Genomic DNA, 5877 nt, shown 5'->3' on the forward strand with positions numbered 1-5877 from the left:
AAATGAGGTTTAGTTTTCTTGATCATATTTGTATCTTACAATTATATTATTGATATTTGCAGTGTGCTAGATTTATTCACTTTGTGGTATTTTGTGTATTCATTCTAGGCTACACCCTTTGAAGTATTTTGAATGCATCAGGTGTTCTAGGTTTCAGGACATGATTCATATGAAGGTGGGAATTGATGTTGTTTGGAAATCTTTTTGGGGTTGTCCTTTCATCTAGATCGTCAACAAACAGTAAGTGGCTCGAGAACACTAATGTAAATCAATAACAATATTTGGCTATCAGTGTCGTTCTTTTGATGATTCATCTTGCATTTGTGCTTCTCATCTTTGTTGTTTGTTTCTACATATCATTTCAAACTGACATAAGGGTTGTCTCTATTTTTTCTGGCTTTGTTATACAAGATGGAGGACAGTATATGAAGTGAGAACTAAGGTTAATTCCTTTTTCTCTTTGTAATTTTGTTTTATGATAATTATATATATATATATATATTTTTTTTCCTGTTTTTATTTGTTTTGCTTCTTGTGGTTAAATTTTAGTAGAAACAACCTTCGTTGAGGTTCTACACATGGGGATAAGCTTACGAGGGACAATAGAGCCTAGCATGCCAAAGCACGTAAAAACTTTATCAGGTTTAAATTTCTCTTTGTCAACACCAAAACCTTGTGTTGAACGATCCATATCAGCAGTTTAAGGTACGCTTCCCATGATTTGCTGAAACTAGTTCTATTTCTACAAGGGTAAATATACCCACACGATACAAATTCTTTATGAACGATAAGATCGATTTAATATGTTGGCTATTGAATTAATACAATCTTTAATTGTTTTTAGTTATATTTTTATACTTTAAAATTAAAATAAAACAAACAGATTAACATGGTGATCACATTTCATTTATACCCTTTTATTTATATTTAAATTTTTATTTATATATAAATTTCAAAAGATCGTTTAATATTTTGATTTTTTTAGTTCATATCATTATCATTTTAATATCCTAACTTAATAATTGTTTATAACATTAGCATATAATATTTGATATACTTTAAAATAAACCATTAGGCAATAGACGATTTATTTTTTTGGTCTTAAATACTATTTTACTATATTGATCAAAATCATATTTTTTGTGTGTTATTTGTGGGTGTAAGGAATATAAGATCCATTTTATTTAATAATAGCATTTTTATTTCAAACAAATAAAAGGAATAAGAAAAGTAATAATGTAAAGGGCACATTAGTCATTTTCAAGTTTAACGGGGACCAAAATCCATAACGAAACTGGATGTAAATGACTACTTCCACAAATTTTGAAATAGTTAGATTTTCAATCGAAAAAAAATTAAACCATAGGACCATTTTATTGTGTATACGAGTACTTTCTATAATTTCCTATTTGACGTTATATCATGTCATGTTTGGGACTTTAATTTTTTTTTTCTTTGTTGCAGATCACTGTCATACCAACCCAAAGTGTTACAACCTCATAAAGTCCATATTTTAACAAGTACATATGTTTTTGAAATTTGCATGTTTAATTCCTCTTTTTTTAGCATACTTCATATTTTTATTTTCCTTCAATTCTTTTACAATTTTGTGGGGTTTTCAAGATTTTGAATTGGGTCTTTGTTGAAACAGGGGAAGAACTTTCATGTAGAGCCACCACAAGAGAAGTTTCCTACTTGTTGGTTCATGTACACCTAAAGATTCTATATCACAATGCAGTTTCTGCAAAAGTATCACCAAATCATATGAGTTTAGGGCATGTGTTTTATGTGTATTAATGGGTATGGTTAGTTAGTTTGGAAGATATTTTTGTTTTAAATATTCTGAATGTTGTTGTAAGACAAGACAAATTTTAATTCAAGTAATCTTTTTTTGTTTTCTATTTATTATGTTAAATTTCTATTATTATTTTGTATTCCATGAAATTTATAAAAAAATTTGGACCTAATTTTAAAGTATAAATGTGTTATGGTTAGAGACTGAACGACATTATATCTGAGACTCGTATTTAGTCCTTGAAATATCAGGTTACAGATTGAATGGTATTTGAGACTAATATTTAGTCATTGAAAAATAATATTATAGAATAAACTAGATAGTTTAAAAGACTGATATTCAATACCAAATGATATTTATCAAAGTCTAACATGATAAAGGGCTGATATTCAGTCACTGAAAAATAGTATCAAGGACTGATATAACATCAAATTAGGATTTGAAGAAAAGAAATTAGAGACCGAATAAAATATGATCTAAGATTGATTTTTTGTCTTTACTACTTTGATGAATTAGGGGCTGAGTTTCAGTCCTGGATACATAAAAAATCGACTATCTAAGACTAGGTTTCGGGGACTAGCTAAATCAGTCCCTGATTCTCATTAGAGACTGATTATTGACCATCAAAGACTGATTATGTCAGTCTTTGATACCCATTTTTCTTGTAGTGGATTATATCACATTAGAACATGAAGGAAGGCATAGTCTATTTTAGAATTTAACTCTAAGAGACCTAAGTCTAAACGTGCATCACATGATGATAGGTCATAATTTGAAGTCTAGCCTGAGGTAGAGAGCAGGTGCACGATCGAGTACTGCTTACAGTCAATGAGTCTAAGAGATAGACTTGAAGGAATATAGAAGTTATAATTATTACCTAGGATGAAGAGATGACGTATGGAGTCATTATACGAGCCCTTTTTCGTTGATGATTCCGGGACGTAATCATCCTAAGGGGGAGATAATTGTAACGCCCGCAGATCCGGGCTAGTCAATTTAAAGGCAATAGGGGTCAAAAACAACTTTTCGACAAAAAGATTGTTTAGAATAAATAATCTTAACCAAGTTATAGAATATGTCACAAGGTTTCCGTACATATAAAGAACGCCGAAATCCGAGTTATAACGAAGAAGTTATGACCCGTCGAAGTTTCGCGTCGGAACCGGCACGACGCTGGGAAGCGTAAATAGTAAATTTATGATAGAGAGAGATTTAGCCTTAGCGCTCTAAACGAAAGTCGTAGAATATGTTAAACTAAGAACATCGATAAAAAGAACGCCCAAATCTGACTTCGTATGAAGAAGTTATGATTTTTCAAAGTTTCGGATTAGCGGTGTACAGCCCGAAATTCGAATTTTAGATCGATTGATTTTTAGCCGAAACAACCTAAACAAGAATCGAAGATCTCGTTATTAGTAGCGTAACGATAAAAAGACAGACGAAAATGGACATCGGATAAAGAAGTTATGAGATTTTAACGGACCAATCCTGTCCCGGCCTGTTAAAAATATAACTTTAAAAATAAAGTCAAAATTAGCCGACGGAGTCTAAACGAAAGTTGTAGAGTACGTCTCCACCTACGCGTGGATATAAAGAACGTCAAAAACGGAGTTCGTATGAACGAGTTACAAATTATAATAGCATATTTACGTATTAAAATAAAGTATAAATCATGTATACGTACACATATATATACATATGTATATATCATTAGAAAGGTATCGACGATGCGGTCATTATAAGACTAATGTTGAGTTCTTTCGACATTAGTTTAGTACAAATATCATTAAATCCATTTAAAATAGTATTATAGAGGGGTGTTTAGTTGTTTATATAACTAAAAGGTCATTAAGTAATTATGGAGGGTAGTTTTTGAAAATTCAATTAGTATAAATAAGAGCCTTGGGCTCTCATATTTCTTGCACCATTCTCTTGATTCAAGAGTCTTTCTCTCCTTATCCCCCGAGCATTTCGGTCCCTCGTGATTCGACTTCTCTTTCTGTAGTTTTAGTATAGTAAGGCGAGCGCTGAACCGCTGCACGAATCTTTCTTAGAAAGATTCAGCGACGAAGTTCTGCCCCTGCAGAGCCCGACTCCTAGCTAAAATCTCCTTGAAAGTAAGTTATGCTTACCCTATTTTAAATATAGTTTATATTTAAAATTAGTATTGTTATTATAAATTTATAATAAATATTTGAGCTATTATTATGACTTATATAAGTGTCGTTATAATATCTTTTAACTACTCGCGGTACGGGGAATCTGGTTTAAAGGGCCGCATAGGGTTATTGGATTTCAGAAGTGCTATACGCCAAAATGGTCCTGCCCTCCGGTGTTTTATGTCTGGCCACTGTCTGTACATAGTAGTTGGAAAGTATTGTTTAAACGCTTATATAATAATAATAATAATAAGACTAATAATTAGTGACGATAATATTAGACTAAAATCTAGTGGTGATAATATTAGGTTTCGAAGCACTGTCCGAGTACCGAGTCACCACCTTCTCAGGTGAGTGCATAGTCCCTTTCATCTTACACATAGATATGAAGTATTTTATATAAACTACGTGCTATGTGTGCATATTATCTGAATACTTGCTGTCTATGCTGGATGAACGTTTTATACATGTTTTATAGAATTTAAGCTGTATACGTATTTTATATATACGAATATGTTGGGTATGAGATGGGTAGATGAATGATGAGAGATAGAAGATGATACATTGGCAGCTATAGACTTAGTGCCTATGGGACAAACACCGGTAGCTATGGACTTAGTACCTGTTAAACGTTGGTAGCTATGGATTTAGTACCTGTTGGGAATTGGTAGCTATGGACTTAGTACCTGTTGAACATTGGTAGCTATGGACTTAGTACCTATTAGATAAAGACTGGTAGCTATGGATTTAGTACCTGATGAATAGACCATAGCAGCTATGGAATTAGTGCTTTATGAACGAACATTGGCAGCTATGGATTTAGTGCCAGTCCTATAACCCTGGAGGTAAGGGACTTCGGAATAAACGAATGCAGGATAGATGAATCTTAGGTTAAATCCTTAAAGAGTAAAGAAGATAATGGGGATGGGTAATTGGGTTGATTGTTTGATTGAACATAGTAATTATATTATTGTGGGTTGAAAACCCTATGTACTCACCAGGTTTCCCAACCTGACCCACTCAGTTTATGTATATCACAGGTGACGAAGTGAAGTGACATTACACTGAGAGATTTAAAAGAGATGTAGATCACTAGTGTAAATCATTGTAAGTTCTGTTTATGCTTATGTTTCGGTATTAACGATGACATCCCAAACATTTTAAAATGAAATAAATACGTTTCTTCGAAAATGTTTTAATAACGTATTTACCATGTTTTTCTGGGAACAAATTCCGCAACCTTTTTATAAAATGAAGTACTCTGATTTTTATAAAGCATAAACAAAAATCGGTCTTTTCTGGCCGTGATTTTGGGGATGTCACATCGTTGTTGTTGTGAACCGCCACAATCGGCGTCGTGTCCTCTTTCAATGACATATCTGCTCCGATGAGCCACCACTTTTTCTTCAGATCTGCTCTAGACAGCCGCCAAAACCACCAGATTTTCACTAAAATATGGTAGATCTCGAATGTATCAAATCTGGATCACGTCCTCATCTCGCCAACGAAAGTAGATCTAAGATTTCCGCCAGATCTCTTCCCCTTCTTCTCCTCCGGCGACTTCTTTCATTGTTGGTAGATCTTTTTTGACTACTGTTTACGCGTCCTGGTGAGTTCAACACAACTATGTGTGATTTTTGGTCACGAGTTCCGGCAGAGATATGTTCAGGCAATCATTTCATGTGGTTTTCAAGCATTATCGTTAAAAACAAAAGGTTAGATTTACAAGAAGTGATTTTTTGGTAATGTTATATTAAGTTGTGAATTTTGTGTATTAAACCACGAATTTGTTATATTAAGCTATGAATTTTGGGTATTAAATAGTGAATTAACTGTATTATACTTGTAAATGAGCTATGGATATATTGTATTAAATTGCAATTTTTTATATTTTAAGCTATATTAAATTCACAAATTAATACA

At 32.7% G+C, this 5877-nt stretch overlaps 1 long non-coding RNA gene across 1 annotated transcript; it reads left to right on the top strand.

Moving 5' to 3' along the window:
- The first annotated feature begins 615 nt into the window (after positions 1–615).
- On the top strand, positions 616–1717 carry LOC145039160 (uncharacterized). Its single transcript, XR_013679761.1, has 3 exons — positions 616–705; positions 1465–1520; positions 1652–1717. It is a non-coding gene; the product is annotated as an uncharacterized LOC145039160 (long non-coding RNA).
- Positions 1718–5877: the final 4160 nt, after the last annotated feature.

The sequence above is a fragment of the Lactuca saligna genome, chromosome 4 (assembly GCF_052625555.1).
Source record: "Lactuca saligna cultivar CGN05327 chromosome 4, ASM5262555v1, whole genome shotgun sequence".
Classification (NCBI taxonomy): Eukaryota; Viridiplantae; Streptophyta; class Magnoliopsida; order Asterales; family Asteraceae; genus Lactuca; species Lactuca saligna.